Source organism: Saccostrea cucullata, unplaced genomic scaffold, assembly GCF_032062105.1.
Source record: "Saccostrea cucullata isolate Sc308-1 unplaced genomic scaffold, CSIRO_AGI_Scuc_v1 ctg10388, whole genome shotgun sequence".
NCBI classification, from domain to species: domain Eukaryota; kingdom Metazoa; phylum Mollusca; class Bivalvia; order Ostreida; family Ostreidae; genus Saccostrea; species Saccostrea cuccullata.
In genome coordinates this window covers 1-25,230 of record NW_026931199.1, presented here as the reverse complement: position 1 = coordinate 25,230, position 25,230 = coordinate 1, and the positions used below count along the sequence as shown (strand labels likewise).

General features: G+C 31.6%; 1 long non-coding RNA gene and 1 pseudogene across 1 annotated transcript; both read left to right on the top strand.

Moving 5' to 3' along the window:
* Nucleotides 1-2,446: 2,446 nt before the first annotated feature.
* Nucleotides 2,447-7,462, top strand: LOC134231748 (uncharacterized). Its single transcript, XR_009984616.1, has 3 exons — nucleotides 2,447-3,256; nucleotides 4,678-5,293; nucleotides 7,356-7,462. It is a non-coding gene; the product is annotated as an uncharacterized LOC134231748 (long non-coding RNA).
* A 7,043-nt stretch (nucleotides 7,463-14,505) lies between these two features.
* On the top strand, nucleotides 14,506-23,891 carry LOC134231747 (uncharacterized; annotated as a pseudogene).
* Nucleotides 23,892-25,230: the final 1,339 nt, after the last annotated feature.

The following is a 25,230-nucleotide window of genomic DNA, read 5'->3' as shown; positions in this document are numbered from 1 at the left end:
TACTTATTTATTTGACATCTCAAGAAACATTTCAACCTATACATTTTTAGCCATAACAATGTAACCTAAACTATTTTTTGTGAAAACAAATGCAATTTATAAAGTGTGAGGATGGAAATACCTCACCATACCCGTGTTTCTATTTCTTTCACACCAAAATGTTCCCGGCCTATTGCTTTGGAGAATGACGGAAGAGGAAGATGGCAGTCAGCATGCTCAGTGAAGCTTAATTAGTTGTACGAAAGAATTTATAATTATCCTTCTTGACCCATTATAAAATTAACACAAAAAATTGTAACTTGGCTGATGCTCTATAGTGAAGTTACACCAACTTGGGTGCGGCTGAAAATTAGGTGCTGTTTTTGAGCCGGACCTAATTCAGGGCTGTTTTTATTATCGCTAGAACTCCTTCATCTAATAAAATCAACAGACATGCTTCATATATGTGAAACGTTGTCCTTTTATCTCTACATTGATATAAGAGATAGCTTTGTATATTGTCAATTAATTGAAATATTGACTTTTTTAAGGGACTACCCCTTTTTGGCGTATATATCGAAGTGTGATAAACAACCTAATTGGGTACGGACGCCAGTTTTCTGTGAATATCTTTATAAAATGAAATATATATCTAAAAGATATCGTCATTAATCAAAAGAAGAGATACAGGGACACCTTCTGAGCAATTATGACCTCTTAACTGTATCAATGAACATAACCTGGAGCGATTTTCTGCAAGGGTAGGTCGATTTTTGGCTACATTTTGTATATATAATCGCGCATGCTATATCATATTTCATTATAATATATATATAATTCTTTAAGTTTTGTAAACATATATATATACAATTTGTAATATATTTATTCTTATTTGGATATGTATTTATCAAGTTTTGGATATGCTATGTATCACATACAAAGTGGAGGATCGCAAGCTATCTGGAGATCTTTAAATGAGCTTGATTGTGTTAAATGTTCAAGGATATTTTTATTCTATAAGCGTATTTCGAATAGAGGTTTTGAGAATCAAACAATGAAATTTTGCATCTGTAATATAACAAATCGTGAATTAAGCCAATTAATATTGGTATCGATTCAGAAATACGACGATGAATTTGTGTTTTCGTGAAAATGTGTAATGACCCAATTCTGCATTCACGGCATTTGAGTTCAACATCCACAAGGAGGTCATTGGTCTGTTTAAAGGTAATAAAGATATAACGCTTTGTAATTTGCATGCTATTACTGATTGGATTGAAATAAATAACTCCATCAAAAATAAGGAAATTGAAAGAACTTTTCCGTTGATTTCTGAAAAAAAAAATGTCAAAAAAAGTCAAGTTATTTCATTCCTTCTGAGATTTGTTTGTTACTTGGACTGATTTATTTTATAGAGTTATTTGAAAAATACCAAACTATTTAATTTTGTTAAATCAATAACGAAAAAGGGACAAAGCTTCACTTACATGCAGTACATTAATGCTAATAGTGACCTTTTAATTTAGTATTTAATTTGATTCAGCTTTAGGGAAATCAAAGCAGGATAAGATTAAGGTGGAATGCCTCACCAACTTTTTTAAGTCATCCTTTTTAAAAATGATTTCAGCACTGAAAGACCGATATCAGCTCTTAATTTTTTTATATGAATTTCTTTCAAGGAAAATGAAAAAAAAAATATTTATATCTGAATAAGTTGCTTTCGGGCTAAAAGTTTGCTGTAAATAATTAATGAATGCATCATATGAATATCAAATAAAATATGTAAAGAAAGGCTTGTTAGACTTTTAAATTTTTTTTATAATTATGAAAATAAAACACATCATTTGTGAATATAATTAAACTATGGTTAAAAGCACCAAAACACTAGTAACAACTGAGGACAAGATGATGTTTGACTCCCCCAATGTTTAGCTTGTTTTTTCAACAATATCAAGATTTGAACCTCGGTTGCACTCGTACAGCCAACCCTCAGACCTGAGCAAGCAGCAAAAAAAAACCACCCAGTTAACCTTAAATAAATGCAGGCCCGAAGGAAAATTTACAAATTAATATAGAGTCATTTTTATTTTAATTATTTTTCTACGTAAAATTTCACATCAAACCGGGGATCTATATTTTAAAAGAAATTTGACCGGGTTATTAGACGAAAATTATCCCCATGCCTAGAAAATTACTCATTTCTACAGTCATTTAAAAAAAATCATTGGAGTTTATTTTTTAGGAGACGTTTAACACATGAAACAAAAATATTTCCAAAAGGATTAAAATATCTACATTTTGATAATAAATATCTTTTACAAGAACTTTTTCAATCGACAGAAAACTTTAAATTTCTTTATACCTTAGTGGGTTATTTATGTTATTTAAATCATTTTTTTTTTCAAGAATGATATTTAATATAACGAGAGCAATTAAGGAAAATGAAGTAAAATTATTAACAATATTCAGAAAATATAATATTGTTTGAAATATTTCCCCATCTTAATACTTAACATTTTGTGTTTGTGTGTGTGTAAGGGTGTGTGTGAGGGTGTTTGTGTGTACGTTTGAGAGGGAGAGATAATGTTAAGGTGTACTGGTGTATGTATATTATATCAAGCTATTTGGATGTGTTTCATGATGTTAATATTGTCTTTAGGTGACAAAATTATATATACCTGTAAATACAACATTTTACCAAAAGTGAGTGCCGCTCTAGTGACGAAACACCAACTTGGGTCCGGCTGATATATATCGAAGTGAGATAAACAACCTAATTGGGTACAGATGCCGATTTTCTGTGAATATCTTTATGAAGTGAAATAAATATCTAAAAGATATCGTCATTAATCAAAAGAAGAGATGCAGCGACACATTCTGGGCAATTATGACTTCTTAACTGTATCAATAACCATAACTTGGAAGGATTTTCTACAAAGTTAGGTCAATTTTTGGCTGCATTTTGTATATATACAATCGCGCATGCTCAGTTCAGTATTTCCGTAAATGATGGCGACATGTCCTAAATACTTTACTTTTTGTAAACATTGGAGTTAATACCATTTTCTATTAAACTGTGTTTCGAATAGAGTTTTTGAGAATCAAACAATGAAATTTTGCATCTGTAATCAACAACAAATCGTGAATTAAGCCGATTAATATTGGTATCGATTCAGAAATACGAGGATGAACTTGTGTTTTAGTGAAAATGTGTAGTGACCCAATTCTACATTTACGGCATTTGAGTACAACATGGAGGTCATTGATCTGTTTATAGGTAATAAAGATATAACGCTTTGTAATTTGCATGCTATTACTGATTGGATTGAAATAAATAACTCCATCAAAAATAAGGAAATTGAAAGAACTTTTCCGTTGATTTCTGGAAAAAAAATGTCAAAAAAAGTCAAGTTATTTCATTCCTTCTGAGATTTGTTTGTTTCATGGTCTGATTTATTCTATAAAGTTATTTGAAAAATACCAAACTATTTAATTTTGTTAAATCAATAACGAAAAAGGGACAAAGCTTCACTTACATGCAGTACATTAATGCTAATAGTGACCTTTTAATTTAGTATTTAGTTTGGTTCAGCTTTAGGGAAATCAAAGCAGGATAAAATTAAGGTGGAATGCCTCACCAACTTTTTTAAGTCATCCTTTTTAAAAATGATTTCAGCATTGAAAGACCGATATCAGCTCTTAATTTTTTTATATGAATTTCTTTCAAAGAAAATGAAAAAAAAAAATCATTTATATCTCAATAAGTTGCTTTCAGGCTATAAGTTTGCTGTAAATAATTAATGAATGCATCATATGAATATCAAATAAAATATGTAAAGAAAGGCTTGTTAGACTTTTAAATTTTTTTTATAATTATGAAAATAAAACACATCATTTGTGAATATAATTAAACTATGGTTAAAAGCACCAAAACACTAGTAACAACTGAGGACAAGATGTTTTGACTCCCCCAAAGTTTAGCTTGTTTTTTCAAGATTTGAACCTCGGTTGCACTCGTACAACCAACCCTCAGACCTGAGCAAGCAGCAAAAAAAACACCCAGTTAACCTTAAATAAATGCACGCCCGAAGGAAAATTTACAAATTAATATAGAGTCATTTTTATTTTAATTATTTTTCTACGTAAAATTTCACATCAAACCGGGGATCTATATTTTAAAAGAAATTTGACCGGGTTATTAGACGAAAATTATCCCCATGCCTAGAAAATTACTCATTTCTACAGTCATTTAAAAAAAATCATTGGAGTTTATTTTTTAGGAAACGTTTAGCACATGAAACAAAAATATTTCCAAAAGGATTAAAATATCTACATTTTGATAATAAATATCTTTTACAAGAACTTTTTCAATCGACAGAAAACTTTAAATTTCTTTATACCTTAGTGGGTTATTTATGTTATTTAAATCATTTTTTTTTTTCAAAAATGATATTTAATATAACGAGAGCAATTAAGGAAAATGAAGTAAAATTATTAACAATATTCAGAAAATATAATATTGTTTGAAATATTTCCCCATCTTAATACTTAACATTTTGTGTTTGTGTGTGTGTAAGGGTGTGTGTGAGGGTGTTTGTGTGTACGTTTGAGAGGGAGAGATAATGTTAAGGTGTACTGGTGTATGTATATTATATCAAGCTATTTGGATGTGTTTCATGATGTTAATATTGTCTTTAGGTGACAAAATTATATATACCTGTAAATACAACATTTTACCAAAAGTGAGTGCCGCTCTAGTGACGAAACACCAACTTGGGTCCGGCTGATATATATCGAAGTGAGATAAACAACCTAATTGGGTACAGATGCCGATTTTCTGTGAATATCTTTATGAAGTGAAATAAATATCTAAAAGATATCGTCATTAATCAAAAGAAGAGATGCAGCGACACATTCTGGGCAATTATGACTTCTTAACTGTATCAATAACCATAACTTGGAAGGATTTTCTACAAAGTTAGGTCAATTTTTGGCTGCATTTTGTATATATACAATCGCGCATGCTCAGTTCAGTATTTCCGTAAATGATGGCGACATGTCCTAAATACTTTACTTTTTGTAAACATTGGAGTTAATACCATTTTCTATTAAACTGTGTTTCGAATAGAGTTTTTGAGAATCAAACAATGAAATTTTGCATCTGTAATATAACAAATCGTGAATTAAGCCGATTAATATTGGTATCGATTCAGAAATACGAGGATGAACTTGTGTTTTAGTGAAAATGTGTAGTGACCCAATTCTACATTTACGGCATTTGAGTACAACATGGAGGTCATTGATCTGTTTATAGGTAATAAAGATATAACGCTTTGTAATTTGCATGCTATTACTGATTGGATTGAAATAAATAACTCCATCAAAAATAAGGAAATTGAAAGAACTTTTCCGTTGATTTCTGGAAAAAAAATGTCAAAAAAGTCAAGTTATTTCATTCCTTCTGAGATTTGTTTGTTTCATGGTCTGATTTATTTTATAGAGTTATTTGAAAAATACCAAACTATTTAATTTTGTTAAATCAATAACGAAAAAGGGACAAAGCTTCACTTACATGCAGTACATTAATGCTAATAGTGACCTTTTAATTTAGTATTTAGTTTGGTTCAGCTTTAGGGAAATCAAAGCAGGATAAAATTAAGGTTGAATGCCTCACCAACTTTTTTAAGTCATCCTTTTTAAAAATGATTTCAGCATTGAAAGACCGATATCAGCTCTTAATTTTTTTATATGAATTTCTTTCAAAGAAAATGAAAAAAAAAATCATTTATATCTCAATAAGTTGCTTTCGGGCTAAAAGTTTGCTGTAAATAATTAATGAATGCATCATATGAATATCAAATAAAATATGTAAAGAAAGGCTTGTTAGACTTTTAAATTTTTTTTATAATTATGAAAATAAAACACATCATTTGTGAATATAATTAAACTATGGTTAAAAGCACCAAAACACTAGTAACAACTGAGGACAAGATGTTTTGACTCCCCCAAAGTTTAGCTTGTTTTTTCAAGATTTGAACCTCGGTTGCACTCGTACAGCCAACCCTCAGACCTGAGCAAGCAGCAAAAAAAAAAAAAAAACACCCAGTTAACCTTAAATAAATGCACGCCCGAAGGAAAATTTACAAATTAATATAGAGTCATTTTATTTTAATTATTTTTCTACGTAAAATTTCACATCAAACCGGGGATCTATATTTTAAAAGAAATTTGACCGGGTTATTAGACGTAGAAAATTACTCATTTCTACAGTCATTTTAGAAAAATCATTGGAGTTTATTTTTTAGGAGACGTTTAACACATGAAACAAAAATATTTCCAAAAGGATTAAAATATCTACATTTTGATAATAAATATCTTTTACAAGAACTTTTTCAATCGACAGAAAACTTTAAATTTCTTTGTACCTTAGTGGGTTATTTATGTTATTTAAATCATTTTTTTTTTCAAAAATGATATTTAATATAACGAGAGCAATTAAGGAAAATGAAGTAAAATTATTAACAATATTCAGAAAATATAATATTGTTTGAAATATTTCCCCATCTTAATACTTAACATTTTGTGTTTGTGTGTGTGTAAGGGTGTGTGTGAGGGTGTTTGTGTGTACGTTTGAGAGGGAGAGATAATGTTAAGGTGTACTGGTGTATGTATATTATATCAAGCTATTTGGATGTGTTTCATGATGTTAATATTGTCTTTAGGAGACAAAATTATATATACCTGTAAATACAACATTTTACCAAAAGTGAGTGCCGCCCTAGTGACGAAACTCCAACTTGGGTCCGGCTGATATATATCGAAGTGAGATAAACAACCTAATTGGGTACAGATGCCGATTTTCTGTGAATATCTTTACGAAGTGAAATAAATATCTAAAAGATATCGTCATTAATCAAAAGAAGAGATGCAGCGACACATTCTGGGCAATTATGACTTCTTAACTGTATCAATAACCATAACTTGGAAGGATTTTCTACAAAGTTAGGTCAATTTTTGACTGCATTTTGTATATATACAATCGCGCATGCTCGCTTCAGTATTTCCGTAAATGCCTAAATACTTTACTTTTTGTAAACATTGGAGTTTAATACCATTTGTGAATGTATTTGTTCTTCTTTGGATATGTATTTATCATGTTTTGCAGTATGCTATGTATCACATACAAAGTGGAGGATCGCAGGCTATCTTGTCAAATTGAGACCTTTAAATGAGCTTGATTGTGTTAAATGTTCAAGGATATTGATTATTTATTAAACTGTGTTTCGAATAGAGTTTTTGAGAATCAAACAATGAAATTTTGCATCTGTAATATAACAAATCATGAATAAACCCGATTAATATTGGTATCGATTCAGAAATACGAGGATGAACTTGTGTTTTTGTGAAAATGTGTAGTGACCCAATTCTGCATTTACGGCATTTGAGTACAACATCCACAAGGAGGTCATTGATCTGTTTAAAGGTAATAAAGATATAACGTTTTGTAATTTGCATGTTATTACTGATTGAATTGGAATAAATAATTCCATTAATATTTTACATGTAAAACTATTTGAATGTGTTTTATGATGTTAATTCAATGTATTACCACTAGGAATATAATTATAAATACTTGTAAATATAAATTTTTACCAACTTGAGTGCAGTTCTAGTGACGAAACATCAACTTGGATGCGGCTAAAAGACGCGATACCTTCTCTTAAATTGGTGTATATCATGTATATATTGAGGTGTGATATTCAACTTAATTGGGTACAGACGCCGGTTTTCTGTAGATATCTTAAAGAAATAATACATAATATTAAAAGTTAATTTTATTGATACCGAGAATTTTAGAGACGACAAAGTATTAAGCAGTTAAAAAAGAACACTTAAATATTAAAATATGGATACAGGCAGTGTGCGTAATTTGATCATGACTTGATGGTTCTTTAGAAGAAATAAAATATATTTAAAAAAACAGTGGAACAGAAAGACGGACGAAGAAACAAAGACAGATAGACTCAAGACAAAATGTGTTCATGTAAGCCAATTTGATCTTTAGCTCAGGGGAGCTTAAAAAATCAAAAAGACAAAAAATATTCTCATTTAAAAAGAGGTCATAATTTCTTGAATCAAATCCAGATAGCTTAAGGAAAAGCGACCATAATTATGGTAAATCTAGGTTCAAGTCCTGGTCTGGATAAATGCTACAAGAAATTCATGCCTTATTTTACTTTATTTGCAGAATTATCATGTAACTGTAAATAATATTTGAGTTCAAAATGACATTTATAGCAAACAATTGTAATAAAGCAAATCATTTTAAGAAAATACATATGTGTATATCAGAGATGAAAAATTTTAAAGATATAAATGTGACTTTTTTGTAATTACCTCGCCTTGGACTGTAGAATTTTTTTGAAAATATCATGCTCTTTTCATCCTATAATCATGGTCCTGCTGGTGATATAAAATATATTTATTAATATTGCCTTAGATGACAAATTCTATAAGGTGCTAAATATAGGGAACCCAAGTCCTTAAGTAGGAGTTGTAATTTCATATATACGAGGATTGTCCCAAAATGTCGTAGACAGGGAAAACAGTTTTGTTTCTCTTTGCATTTTATGATCATGCACTTCAAGTTTCATGATGATATCACATTTAATAAGGAAAATTATGAAAAAATAAGAAAGCATATGTTATTGTACATCTGAAGTAAACGTAATTTACGTCCCTTATAACGTCATGATATATTTTTTCTGCGTCATATGCCTCTGTTAACAGAGGCAAAGTGAAATACACATGTACACTATCCCAGGTTATTTCCACATAAGTTTCAGCTTTTCTGGCACAGTAGTTCTTGAGAAGAAGATTTTCAAAGATTTTTCCTATATATGTACCACTTTTGACTAAGGGACACTTAAATTCACAATTTTAAAGAACATTGAATATAATATACATGTATACACTGTGACTATGCAAAATTTGGTTTTGTATTTGCTTCATGCTTAAAAAGTTATAAACATTGTCTACGAATTTTTGGAACAACCGTTGTATTATGAATTCTGTAGAATATTACATGAAAAATAAGACCTTGACACTTAGTCAGAATTTATTTAATGTATCAGATGTATGTTAAAATCGCACATTAAACAATATAGGATAAATATTAAAACCATCTTCCATTCTGTATTCATTTAAATAATAAAAATGCTTTCTTTGGTTGTAAGTCCGGGAATTAAAGTCGCAGTAATTGCAGAAGTCATGTTGTAAATTTTGAATTTACTAGGGGGAGGTAAATGCAAAATTTACCACATGATATTATAATAGGTCATCATTGAATCAAACGTATGTAGGTCATTAGTTTTATTTTCCGATAAATTTCACACAAAGATTGCCCATGACCCAAGGGTGTGTCATGACCTTAGCCCAAGGTCATTAGGGGGAGTTCAAGGTCACTGGAAGAAAAATTTCATTTGTGCCCGGTACATATCTTTCTTATGGATAAACTTGGTATGTTTTCATTTTACACAAAATTGCCCATGACCAAAGGGTGTGTCGATCATTATCTTGACCCAAGGTTATTTTGGGAAGTTCAAGGTCACTGGACTCAAAGATTGCCCATGACCCAAGAGTAGGTCATGACCTTGACCGAAGGTCATTTAGGGAAGCTCTAGGTCACTGGAAGAAAAATTTCATAAATCGTGTTTGATGCATATCATTATTATGGAAAAAGAAGGATATGGAAATAACGGACAGCATTCCATCTCAACGTCCATTAAACAAACTTTCTTCTGAAAAACCCAGCGGGGGTATTTTTTCCCTTTGGACAGTTCTAGTTTTTTTTTCGTTTCGATTCTGCTTGTTCATTTTCGTTTTTACGTATTTAATTTACTACTAATTTCTTTTTATTTTGTCCATAACCACACTGAAAACACTGGTACATACACCGTATCCCCACCCCACACCTCCTTCTAAAAAAATCATCGCTAATGGAACGCCATCACTGCCTTATAGCATACAACTATGCATTTATTACGTCAATTCATCATTACGTGATGTGAACATATCTTTACGTTATGTCATTTTTTATGATATGATGTGAAAATATCATAACATCATGTCAAAGCTGCATAACATGGAGAAAATACATTCTTTTATTATGTCAGCACTTCATAACTTGAAGTAAATAATCCAATTTGTTAAGTGATTATGTGTTAACATTGTGTTAAAACTTTATTACTTTAACAGCAAATTTTGTTTTTTATTTAAACTTATCATAACATATGAAGTCAAAAATCCATTCCTTTTTGAGAGTCTATATTTCTTTTTTATCAAAGCATTATTACGTGATATGGATTTATCTTTATTATACGTCGGGAGCATCATGATGTTAGGTGAACACATCTTACCTCCATGTTAGGGCTTTATTACGTGGTGTAAAGAGTGTATAACATAATGTGAACATATCTTTATATTATATCTGCGCTTTATTACATAATGTCAAAACTCCATTCCGTGATTTGGATATATAATTACCTTATGTCAACCTTTTCTAATGTGATTTAAAAACATCTTTATATTGTGTTAACTCTTCATCATATTGATTCCAAAAGTTCATTACCTGATGTAAAAATACATTTTCATTATCTCGAAGCTGTATATCTGGTATATAATGAATGTTGACGACTGTGTTTTAATGACTGGTAAGAGAAAGGGGTGGGGGTCCTCATTGATTAGGACGAAATTCAGGCACATAATATCAGCCCCCCTCTTTTCCATATGTAACTTTACTATAGAAAATGTAATGTTCATTGAAAGCACAGCCCAATCCCCACTTTTTCTTGAAGTATAGTCCAACGCGGGCAATGTAGTATACTTGAAAAAAAAATAACCTGTTTTTTGTTTCGAGTAGAATTTTTTTCTGGCTGACCTCCCTGTGGAGGAATAATTGAAGGGGGCGCACCCGGCGCCCCCCCTCCCCTAAAATTTTCATAGTAAACGTAAATCACAGTTTCAGCTAACAAAATGTAAATATGTCTACTAGGTAGACCTCATTTTTTACCCTTCAAAATCTCTAGAACCCAGGAGCTTCCGGAAGCTTCGCCTCTTGGGTCCCCACCATAGATTTGCCCTGGACCCACTTGGGGCCTCAAGGCGCCCCCCAGAGCCCTTTCCTATTTTTGGCACCCCCTCTTACTTTAATTCCTTGATCCGCGCCTGCCTCTCCTTTCAAAGAAGATGCTAGGTCAATGGAATTAGTAAATTTTTTCAGTAATTCCAGTTCCAAATTCTATTACAAAAATCTATATTTTAGTCTAAATCAGTTGAATATCCTTAGCAAGCATGCATGGGCACATATCAGTGGCGGATATGGGAATCTTGAACAAGAAAGGGGACGGTAAATGGTTAGAGACAAAGGGGGGAGACGCTCTTAGGCTTTATAATTTTATAGAAAAAAAAGTTTCAACTTTATTCATCTAATCTTAAGCAATGTCCTACAAAGTAAAACCAATAAATTTATTTATCGTATTTAACCTTGGTCACTGAAGATGGAAGGACGGGATTCATGACCCCAACCCCCAACCCACCGTTGCACGTTTGTAATACGGTGTGTTAACACTTTTTAAAATAAAAAAAAGAGTTATGACAATGTTCTTAATAAGATAAGAAGTTTAAGACTTTAAGAATCATATGAAAATTTAAAAAAAAATGCTGCTCGACTCATATTTGATTTATTTAATTTTCAGATTAAAGTAAACCCATTGAAATTAATTAACAGTCGCAGTGTGAAGGCCTTGCGCTGCATGTTTCAAGATTGTCAATCATTTGTCGCTTTACGTTTTCATTTAAATACGCCATTCCCAAATCGCCGAGAATTTCTTCTACAACTGTTTAATTTCCCGCCATTTTTAGTGCCTGCGGAACGCGGAAAATACGTTATGCGCATCATATAAGACCGTGTTCGCATAACATAATAGTGAATCGACATAATGTAGAAGAGTGCACACAGTATATCATGAGCTTTCCACATCTGATCAATATGAAATAGGGCCTAGCCTAAGATACACGTATGCTGACAAAAGGCTGTGCATTTTTGACACAATGTAAAGACACAATGACATATATAACGTAATAACGATTTGTAAAAAAAAGTAAGGGCTAATTCACATCATGAAATTTATTTACGTCGTCATGTAGCATATTGATGACATAATGTAGTAAAAAAATTGACCACATGTGACAATTTTTAGACATCATATAATGAAATTCTGACATTGTTTATAGCTACTTGATATCAAATTACATGTAAGATAAATTCATAGACCAAATAGTAGAGAGTGCACGTAATGTAATACTGAGTTGAAATTATATAAATGTATCTTTACACCACTAAAAATTTTTTGACATGATGTCACAAAAAGCTGATATAATGCAATGAAAGATTGGCGCAATATAATTGAAGTGTTATAGTAAATGTCATAAAAAAGTTAACATAATGTAAAAGAAAGTTGTCGCAATGTAATAGTAATGTATGTAAATGTCATAAAGAGTTGACCTAATGTAAAGGAAAGTTGAGATAATGCAATTGTAGTATTAATAAATGTCATAAAGAGTTGACATAATGTAATTGAAGGTTGACACAATGCAACAGTTGTGTGGGTTAATGTCATAAAGAGTTGATATAATGTAATGGAAGGTTGACACAATGCAATCCCAGTGTTCTGCTATAAGGCAGTGATGGCGTTCCATATCGATCTATATAATTTTAATCCGATGTTTTCCAAACGTTTGTGTCGAATTGTACCCGCCCATTTCGTTGTCTGTCACTGAATGTTATGATTGTAACAAATAGAAATGACGTAAGCTGTATATTTCATATTTTGCCAGTTAACGATCGAGGCCCGATCTAGTTGAACTGCGCATACGTTTTAACGCAGCGTCGACTCAGGCACGTCATAGTACCCTTGACTGCCGTCATAATTGAACACAATTTAACGTCACAATTAAAATGACGTCAAATTGCGCTTAAATGCTTCGCTGATCTTGCATACCATGTACATGTAGCTCTATAGAATGTACATGTTGAAAGCTGGTATTTCCGTAATTTACATGTTTTTAAAAATATTTTTTAATTAATAAACAACTTTGGATCATGATTTATTATGAGGTATCAATTTCTTGGTACATATGCATTAATTTTACCTTTTTTATTTCAATTTGTGAGTTAAAAAAAAACACTACAACCAAAAGTAAACGATTTTAGTCTTTCTCGTCGAACGTGTTTATACACATCCTTTTTTATTAAGGACTTAAATATGCATGGATTAGCTTGAGTTAAAATAATAAATCAGTCTCTGAATCATTTAAATGCAACCCCCGATATAATTATCAATGCTACAATGTTAATTGAAGTGTGACCAATTCTTAGAAAAAGATATAATTGTGTCTCTGAATCATTTAAATGCATATATATATATATATATATTTTATATATACATGTATTACATGATATTTGTAAAATTCGTCATTTGTCGCCTTTACTCCCCCCTTTTCCTACAAATATAACAATGTCGCGTTTTAAGAAAAAAAATAGAGGATGGAGAGAAAATTATTACAGAATGTAAGAATTATTTTGTTTTTAGAAACTATTACATTATTGCAGTTGTTTGTTGATGTTATGTTAATCCACGGCGACTTATTTCATATCTAGTCGGATAAAATCAATCCTAATTTTGTGTTTTGTTATGCCTCCTTTTCACTGCAATAAAGGCTACCTCCAATTTTATTTTTATTTTTTATGAGAAGAATGAAAATTGCATGATATATGTGAAAAACACAACATTTCATCCTGTATTTTTTAAATTTTCAATTTTTTGTTTTTTGGAGAGTTTTACTATGTAATTGTGTATAAAAACACGAAAAATGGTCTATATCTTCACAGTGCCCTCATTTGACTACAATTAAGGCAAGTAACAAAATTTCATTCTAATTTTTCTTAGCATAATACATGCAAAAATATTTCCAAAAATTAAAATTTTTCATCATTCCGTTTTTGTAATTTTCAACTAGATCGGGTCTCGTAAATGTTCCGCGGTCTTAGTTATACATTCTGGTTACTTTTTTTACGGGATCGGGCGTGGTGTACGGTAAATTAGTAACGGCGTCCGATATTGGCAAGATTTGTGAAGCTTGTTTAAATTGCAGTTTTGAACGACAAATACTTCAAAATACGATAATATATTCATTTTATATAAAATTCCATTGGGTTCATTTTTGTTTTTGGTTTTTCTTTTTTTTTTTTACAGTTGGGTCCATTTGATTTCAATTTGGGTTCCATTTTGATCATTTTGGGTAAATAAACGCTATCGGTGACTGTGTAATAGTCATACGATATATAAATAATATCTTTAGAAAATAAGTCTAAATTTCGAGAGTTGAGATGATAAATTAACATATATATCAAAACATAAACTTAGCCTTAAACAAAAAACATCTTAAAGAAATGTTTTCTCTTAATTGGTTCATTTGGGTCCCTTTGTGTAACTCGACGTGCTAAAATAAGCAGCATGGCCGAAAGTAGATATGACTCTGATTTGTCTTCCACTGGAACTGAATCATCGTCAGCTAATTCAGCGTATAAACAAAAAAATCGAGAATTTCCTAGAAAGGCATCTGATTGGACATTAGACCATCTTTTAAAGATAGGAATTGAATATGATGAAAGTTTCACAGTTCTTGAAACATTTATTTCAAAAGTGAAAACGGAAAATATTGATCGTACATTAGGAACAGTGCCTCCAATTTGTAGTACCTTAAAGCAATTGACAACAGAAAATTGGAAATTTTCCTATGATTTCGAGTTGGATAAAGGAAGCGGCATAAAGGATGCGATGGAAAAAACGGAAAATGCTATTGAAGAATTTGAGAACGAGCAGGAAATGGAAGAAAGGGTCAAGCGGGAAGATGGACAAAAGTATTATTCATAATATTATTTAAAATTTGATAGACTGAAGTAATAGATAAATACAATTTTTAGAGAAAATAGGATTTTCCTCAATTGAGCCTTAGAAAACTATTCCTACAAGCAAACTTTAATAATAATAATAATAATATATTGAGGCCACGGTGCGACCATTAGAGTGTGCACAAAGTGTCTCATGTACTGTTTTTATTTAGATTGGTCTCATCAAACCGCACATAACATTTTCTATATATTCGATCAATGCATACTATCTTTGCAAGATATATAACTGTATTCAGCGACAGCTCACACATATTGGTCCGACCAAAATAATTCCATCATGATAAGTAGATACAACATTATTGTTCATGATAAGAGTAAAGTTGTGTATGTCATACGCTAAAGAAATAAAAAATAACGTCAAAATTTCATTAGAAAGTCAATTTCCCTCCGAAATGCAAATAAAAAATATCAATATTCCTACGCTCGCTTCCTCCTCAGCTTTTTTTTTTACGTGTTTGATAACAAGAATATATTAATGCATAACTTAGATTGAGAAAATCAACATTATATTAAAATGTAACTTTTTGGATTGCCATTTTCATGTATCAAACAAACTTTGTTTTTCATGATAAGAAAAAACTTATTTTCATGTATCTGAAACATTTTTCTGTTTGTCAATTTCATGTACGGAAAATTTTGGCACATTTTGTAAATTTTAGATTGTGTGGCAAAATGTTTTTTTTTTAAAGTTCACATACAATAATAACTTTATTGTTTACTACCAGTGATCGACTTATTTCAAATACCGGTAAAGATGCTTTCAAAATTCTCTCTCTCTCTCTCTTTCTCTCTCTCTCTCTCTCTCTCTGTGGTGTTTAAACACAGTTGTTCATGTGTGTGTAAATTTAAAACATAACTATACAAAGTTTCAACAAAATTGTATAATTAATTTCTCTCTCTCTCTCTTCTCTCATTATTCCCTGATTTTATTTAATGTAATTATTGTCAAAGAGTAAACATTAGCATATAATTTTTTTTAAATAAAGGAAAAAATATCTTATTCAAAATAGCAAATTGTCAAAATTTGTTCATCTATTGTTTTCTGTGATTGATAAGTTGGCCAACACATTTCATTTTAATAGTCCTTCTAACCAGCATAAATTTGTTCATGTTAGAACAGAAAAAAATTAATATTCACAAATACAAAATGGCGGCAAATAATCGTTTGTATTTATTAAATTACGGAATTTTCAATCAAAGCTTTTGTATGTCAATACAATAAAACGCATAATATTTTTCAGCACATTATTGATTCATGAATATTTCCCTGAACTAAAATTTGTGATATACACATCAGCAATAACATGAAAAGTTGGAATAAGTAATTTAACATTAATTTTCTTTTTTTTTATAAAGCAGAATATTGGTACATGATGTTTCCATGAGCTGAATTAGGGAGTACATCAAATTCTTCGTTTAGTGTAAATTTTTTTTTCAAAAATTCAATAAATCTTTCAATCTAAAACTGATTCCTGTAAGCAAACTTTTTGGGTATTTTTCTATAATTTGATAAATCAATTTGATATGCATATATTAAATGTTGATAAGTGTGCATGTTTATATATATTTAGTTCATCATACACATTTATATATTTGCCTTCTACCAGTGTTTGAATATATAATATATTAAACGATATCCTTCAGCAGTGTGGCCTGTCATATAACTTGGTCACCAACAAAATTTTCAACCCTAGATTCATGTACACTTTGTTGCAAGTTCAACTGTGACATACTGTTTATCAAATGAACTTTTCTCTTTTTTTTTTTTTGAAACTTTATGTATGGCAATTGATTATGACCCTAATTGCTATAAAAATGATTCTTTAAAAAAATCAGAAAATTTCAAATTCATTTTTTAAAACAATTGCATGTGCATTCATGTATTGTATTTGATAAATAATTTTTGTTAAAAATTTTTAAAATAATCAAAAATCTTCTTGCTTTTTTTTAATTTTAATGAGGCTTTTTAAAAGCTTATAATGTTACAATATGTACAACAGGTTAACATAAGTGTATAATTTCACTGGAACTTTTACAAAAGTTTTTATTAATAGGTGTAACTTTTTATAGTTATAACTTTTTGCAGTTATAACTTTTTATATGTATTTTTCTAAAACAAGTTCTTTCAGATGCAAATAACTTTGTTAACTCCTCAGTTTTTTTTTTATACTTGCTGTAGTTCAATACATTATTATATAATTTTTATTAATCAGAATTCTTAGTACTTTTTTTAGTACAAAAGTTATAACTAAGTTAGGTCATTCTTCGATTCATATCTTTTCACCAATGAATTGATTATACTATATCAACAATTGTATTAAGTACATGTTTATAGTCCTTTAATTATCATACAATTTGTTCTTAAAGAAAAAAATTAATCATTCTGTGCGTTTGTATTATTAAATGACGGAATTTTCAATCCCTGGCCTGCTCGTGTGTACACTTTGTAAACTGTAGGGTATGTGTGGCAAAACGAGAAGTGCATGGGTTGGAGATTCGGGTTCGTTTTGAAGTTCAGCATACCATTATATATAGAACTTGAATTATGTAAGTAATTTCTGCGACAAATATATTAGTATATTTCAGTTATTTTCAAAACAAAAGAGGTTTTCCATGTTTTCAGTTTAGAATTTTCCGACCCGATCCTGATTTTCCCAACCCGGCCATTTTAAACACAAGTTGTTGCAGATGCAAATGTTAGAACAAAGTTCAACAAACTATGTAAAGTTCAACAGGGATTGTATAATTTTTATTAATCAGAATTCTTATTTAATCTTTAATTGATCTAATTAAGAAAAGAAAAGTTTTGTCTGACACCGTAACTTCTCGGCAAAACAAAACGTGTTTCTCCGAGCTTGCTGGATGCGTGTGACAGCTCCATTGCACGTGTGTAGACCAATGCTACAGGTACATGTAGGCCTATGTGTACTGTTTGTTAGGAGACTGGGTGACCGTAATGATATGGAATCAAGATATTTACAACAGTTTTTAATTAGACAGTGCAGTTTTTTTTTTATTAACGTCATTATAAACACTGTTAAACATATAAATCTAACAGTCGAATATCTTTGGATATGGGGTAACCCATATCTATTCTTGTTATGTCTAGACTTTGACGTCACATGTCGTCGTATACGAGGGTCATTCAAAAAGTTCGTAGACTTTTGTCCTAACTTTATTATTTAACGTCATATTATATCCAATTTTGGTACAAATATTTTGACAACAGATTCAAATAATTTGAGTAAAAAAATTGGAATGTATCCTCATATTTATTTAAATTACCACGGATTTAGAACTGCAAAAATGGAGTCACTGAGCACCGGCCGTCAAAATTGAGTAGTTTTCTATTTTCACTTTATAGTATTTACAGCTATACCTCTAATAAGTGGAGCTGAAATGAAATAAAATTTACATGTTTAAATAAAGTATTTATACTGTATAATTAAAATGAAATTAGGTTATGTAATCTCTCGTTTCATTTAAAAGATATCAGCTTCTAAATACATATGGACTTGATTAAAAAAAGCAAAAAACCATGATGTTGGAGGATGTTACAGAGCAGCAAGTAGCAATAAAATTAGACTTTACATTCGGGAAACTTTTTCTACAAGCTTAAAAAATTCTTATAAACCAGGATCCGTATGAAAAAAAATCTGTGTATTTGTATTAAGTTGAAAATACAATTTTTGAGTGGTAGCGAGTTTGAATCGGACGATGAATGGTCTGCAAAGAAACAGGTAAATGTTTAAAATATTGTCAAAAGAGTTAAGAACATCATTGAACGTGATGTATGCTTCAATGTTGCAGAAATGATAAAGTTACATGGTAAATCAAAGAATTTGAAAACAATAACAGTCTAACAAGCTATATTTGTACAATTGTTAGCAAACCAGGTGTTAAGTATTGTAGATATGTGTTTTGAATGGAGAAGACGCAACAAACCATGTTTGAAAAAACAAAAATGTGTATACTTTTGACAAACTTTCTCAGCGTTGTTTTTGAAGCTACAATATTGGAAAAACCGTACTCTGTGGTAACAAAACATGTTGCTTTTAATTTTGGCTAACGTGAGTTTTGTTTAATCAAATGGAATGAAACTTCACACTTCGACAAAATAAATGTTTATGTTTACGAAAATGTGTTGATCTTTAATCTTGTATTAATCATATGACGATGAGAAGCATTGTCTGCGTATCTTTTGAATGACCCTTGTATAAGTTGCATTTCTAAGAAAAAAATCTGAACAGTGCTGAAAGTTAATGAAGAACATTTCTTTTACTATTCATCTTCAATATGTATCTATAAATTCAAGGCGAGTAAACTTTTTGTTAAAGATATGCAGTTATTCTTGCAAGAATATAGCTAAAATAAGTGATGCATTGTGGGTGTAAATTACTGCATCTAAAAATTCTATCAAAAGAATGTGCAGTAGTCCGAATTTCTCTTCGCACAGGCATTGCTTTAAAAGCTCGCAGTGAAGAGTGTTATTTCGCTTATATGTTGACAAGCAACCGTAAGAGCAAGCGCAAACTCTTCTTTTGTTTTGATTTAGATCTGGCTTGTCAAACCCCATGTGACATTCGGTGCGTGTAGACTCTGACGTCATATGATGTATGCAAGTTGCATGCTGAGAAAAAGCCTGAACAGTGCTGAAAGTTAATGAAGAACGTTTTATTTTCTATTTATCTTCAACATATATCCATTAAATCAAGGCGAGTAAACTTTTTGTTGAACATATGCCGTAATTCTCGCGATAACGTAGCTAAAACAAGTGATAAATTGTGGGTCCAAATTACGGCATCAAAAAATTCTGTTGAATGAATGTGCAGAAGTTTTAATTTTCTCTTCGCATAGGCGTTGCTCTAAGAGCTTGCTATGCGAGCGGCGCTTCACACCGCCTCGCTGCTCTCGCTATAATCATATTCGTGTTATATTTAAAATCTTGGAATTATCATGATGCAAGTCTTAGAGCTTTACACAATGACAATGTATAATATGGTACATATAAACAGATATCTGAACATCAGATTGACAAGCATGGGGTATATTGCCGTCTGTCTGCAGTCTCAGCAGTATTTACTTATGATTCTCTATATATACATGATATACTATAGCTTTATTAAGCTCTTCAGAAAAGATTGAATCAGCTATTTTTCCCTTTGCTCTAAAAAAGATGCACCTTGGTGTAGAGATAATATTCAACTTTAAACTCTTTTGAGTACAATGCATTTAAAAAATCAGTGTTTTCCCTTTATTTCAAAGTAAAGGGTTAGAAATAAGTTGTAACAGGCTAGGGGCTGAGGTTTATGAACAAAATCTCTGTGGACCTAACAACAAGTTTTTACTTCAAAGCATTTTTTTTTTGTCAATTGAAGTGGTCAATTTGGCCAGTAGCCGGTTCTTAGGGAAAACACTGATTAAGTCATTCACAAATTTGCATAATCTCTATTAAGAGTCTGCTGGACTCTAGATATTTGGACTGATGCCCACAGAATCTCTATACAACCACTCATCATTCATGTCTGGAAATCAAGACCCAGCTTCGACCAACTATAGCAACCACCCAGACCACACTGTCGTTCACTTCAATTAAGTCATTTAGTTGTTTATTTTACTCTCTGTCACTATTATTTCTACATTGCTTACCGTTTAGGCATGTAAATACCAACTTAAAAATATTCACTGAAATATCCGAAATATGGCTCCAGGCTGTGACGAAATTGTTTACTCCTGGCTGCGCATTAAAAATATTTTGCAAGGATTTAATGGTGCCTCCCTCACATGACCTAATAAAATCGTTCTCATCCGATCTACCTAGCTATCACTAGTTTCAGCATAGTTTGTCACATCTTTGCACTTCTAAGCATACAGCCCCGTGGGGATCCGGGTTAGAATAGGTCCTCAGTACCCCGTTGCTTGTCATAAAAGGTGACTAAATGGGGCGGTCCTTCGGATGAGACAGAATAAACCGAGGCCCTGTGTCACAGCAGGTGTGGCACGATAAAGATCCCTCCCTGCTCAAAGGCCCTGAGTGCCGAGCATAGGCCTAAATTTGCAGCCCTTCACCAGCAATGGTGACGTCTCCATATCAGTGAAATATTCTGGAGAGGGACGTTAAACAATATACAATCTAAGCATACATATACCCATTTTAAATAACAACCTGTTGACTGTCTGCTCCCTCAGTCACTACAATGCAAACAAACCCATCACTGCTTTTCTTTTATTACTGTAGATTTGAATACATCCAATAAATAAAACACACATGCTTCAGCCTGTTACATATGCTTTATTTGTTTTCACGGATTAGAGAATTCCATACATAGATAACTCTCAATGACGGTTTTCATAAGTGAAAAAACCTATGTATAAACCTTTTTTCTCTGGAAACCGTCTGTTGCTAATGACCTTAAAGACCCATTTTCATGTTTACTTATGTATATAGTGTGAGATATTGGTGGGTAAATCACACAGACTTGTATATAGGCACATTTTTTTATGAAGCATGCTTGAAATATGACTACAGGACAATTTGGTGTGATTTACACACCAATAACTCTCACAAAAGTTAAAATATTCCTTAATCATGTTAATAAAATTCAATCAGAGCCTTTTTGTAAATCCTCAGCAGATTCTGCTAATATAATAGTGTCATCAGCATGAAGTAAGAGATCATAAGTTTTAAATGTAATGGTTTCAATGATAAATAAACAGAATTATGCATAAAAGTACATCATTGTTAAAGATTTTAAGTACCAAGTACAGCCAGGTTTGAAATTTGCAACTCAGCACGTGGTAGTGTCTCAATATGAGTTAAAAAAAATACCTGGTAAACAAACATTTATTTAAGAAAGAATGATCCTTCAAGGAAATATATTTAATGAGATGCTGAAGTTTTATGATGAAGATCTGATTTTTAGCTCACCTGAGCTGAAAGCTTGAGTGAGCTTTTTTGATAACCTGTTTTCCATCCATCCATCTGTCAAGCTGTATGATTTTTTTTCATTTCATATATATTTTCAACTTTTTCTCAAGAACTACTCTGCCAATTTAAATAAAAAAAGTGTACAAAGCACCCTAGGTTAAAGGAGAGTTTAAAGGGTTAAAATGAAGGACCTAGTCCCTTTCCTAAGGGAGATAATTAAGGAAAAACAAAAAAAGATAGGTCATTAAAAATATCAAGAGCCACTAGGCCAGAAAAGCTGAAATTTATATGGAAGACTGTTCAAAAGTTTTGACCAAAATTAAAGTTTTGTTTAAAAAGTAGTTAAAAATCCAATGTCAAGGTCAAAGGGTAAAAGTTGTTGATATCCAATGAAAGGTCTTTTTAAAAGGATTACATATGTGAAGAACGAAAGCCTAAGCCCTCACTGTTCAAAAGTTGTAAGGTTAAAGTTTTTTCATAAGTACGTAAATCTCCAAGGTCAAGGTCAAAGGGTCAAGGTTGTTGGTATCAAATGAAATTTCGTGCCACAAGAAATACATATATGTGAAATATAAAAGACCTAGTATATACTGTTAAAAAGTTGTGACCACAGTTAAGGTTTTTTAAAAGTAGTAAAAACTCCAGGGTCAAGGTCAAGGGAAAAAGTTTTTGGTATCCAATGAAAGGTCTTCTCACAAGGATTACATATGTGAGGTACAAAAGCCTTAATCCTTACCGTTCAAAAGTTATGATCATGGTTAAAGTTTTTTCATAAGTACATAAATCTCCAAGGTCAAGGTTGTTGTTATCCAATGAAATTTCTTGCCACAAACAATATATATTTGAAATATGAAAGTCCTAGTATCTACTATTCAAAAGTTATGGCCAAAGTAAAAGTTTGGATTTTTTGTGTAAAAGTGGGTCAAACTCCAAGATCAATGTCAAAAGGTCAAATTTGGTGGTACCCAAAGAAAGGTCTTGTAACAAGGAATACACATGTGAAATATGAAAATCATAGCTCCACTGAATCAAAAGTTATGGGCAAGGTTAAAGTTTTTGTGACGGACAGACTAACAGACTGACGGACAGATGAATGAGATTTAATGTCCCCTCGCTTTTGCGAAAGCGGGGGACAATTATGGTGACAATGCAGAATTAACTTCTTTAACATCTGCGTTGTAAAATTATCCTTGTCTGATTTCTCAAGCAAGATTCATGGTTTTTAATGCATCCGGCGTCAGTCCTTCTGTCCGTCTGTCTTTCTGTCCGTCCGTCTGTCTGTAAACAATTTTTCAAAACGCTACTCCTCCTACAATTTTTGTCTGATTTCAATATAACTTGGCACACAAGTAGACTACACTAAGATACATAGAATAGTGCATGGGTTTTTAATTTCGATGAACGTAGTTGCCATGGTTACTAAAAATAGAATTTTCTGTGAAATTCCTTAAAAACGCTACATAAAATAGTGCAATGGTTTTTGATAAGTACATACCAGTAGAGCTACAGTCTCGACAGAGACTTCTGGTTTCTTGTGTATTAAAATAAAAATAAAATTTACTTATTTAAAAATAAAATTCCCCAATCAAATTAATAATCAGAATGTAACATCTAACATCTTTTAAGCCATCTTGTGTGAATGAAAAGAAAATGTCAAAATGTATATCTTGATACGACTAACCGGTTAATCGGTCGGAATGTTTTGGGTTAAACAGATTAGCAATTCTGCAATCGATTGCCATCCCTAAATTAATGTTACGTCATTTTCTATTTACAGTTTGAGATTATATTTCATATGGAGTTTAATGTCCTGAATTTTTGGAGGTACTTCTTGACACTGCTTGCTAGATGGGGCAAACCTCAGAGAGAGGGAAGATACACAAATCTTCTAATGGCCTTCTCCAAGATATTTTTTCTTTACCCAGAGTAAGTATATGATCAGACAATTATGTATAGGTCTCTGGATTAAACTTATTAATGATTTCCTATTGTCTTTTTGTCAACAATTTAGTGCTGGACAATCAGGCTACTTATTTGTGGTGTCTAAGGGTGTAAGATGTGTTTAATTTTGACTGGTTAGCTCTTTTGAGCCAAAGGCTCAAAGAGCTAATGCCATGGCCATTCGTGCGGTATGCTGTGTGCCTCGTGCAGTGTGCGCTAAGTTTTTAGCTCACCTGAGCCGATGGCTCATGTGAGCTTTTCTGTTCAAATTTTGTCCGTTGTCTGTCGTTGTTGTTGTTGTTGTTGTCGTCATTGTCGTAAACTTTTCACATATTCTTCTTCTTCTCACCCTACAACACTCGGTCACGCAGTAACCATTAGACTTGGTTACTGTCCTTGACATAAAACCTTCAAGGATTAAGACATAAGTAGAAATGTCTTTATCAGTCTTTATTACAGGAATATGTACGTTATATATAATACATATCTAAGACTGGGTCTGCTAGCTGCATGTCCTAACTCTAGCTAACACACTCTATATCTCTGACTCTGACTCTCTGTCCTCTGACTTAGACTTCTTAAACATTTTACATATACATATATAATTGCCTTTGAGTTGATCTAAGTAATTAAGGTGATTTACTCAAATGTCTTGTCAATGAAAGGGTAGGTGACATGGACAGGTAGAGTGATAATTGTTGTCACACCTGTCGTGCCTCAGATATAGATAATTAGGCAACTTAATTGACTAAGAGATTAACTAATTAAACTTCAAGGGATTAATAACAATAATGTGATAGCCAAGCCATCTGGTAGATCTAAATACTGTCATGATTTGATTTTGACATAAACAGATATTGCAAATGAAGGGAAATAAAATAATATTCTAAATTAACATTTTGTATGACCCCTAACCTTTTGGTTAGTGGTTATACATCCCCCTTGCCCACCTAATTTTACTCCTGTAAAATTAAAATATAAATGGGTGGAGACAATGAGAACTATAAGAATCTAGTACAAGTATATATACATTTGTAAGTATATAATCTATGCAGCATAGCAAACCCTAAAAAAAATAAAATATATACACTCTAATGAAATGAAAGTATGATCAAAAGTCAACAGTCATATGAAAGAACATTAAAGTCAACACAGTATGAAAAGAATTTTTTGATTTGAAAGTTTCTGATTCCTCTTTGCGTTGTTGTCCTTGGACATCGTTAGGTTCTTTAAGATTACACAGGAAGCTGTCTGTCAATAGCAAATCAAGTGAGATCCTTAGCAGAATATTGGAATCCATTTCGGAATCAGGAATCACACAATAAACATTTCCATACAATATTGACTA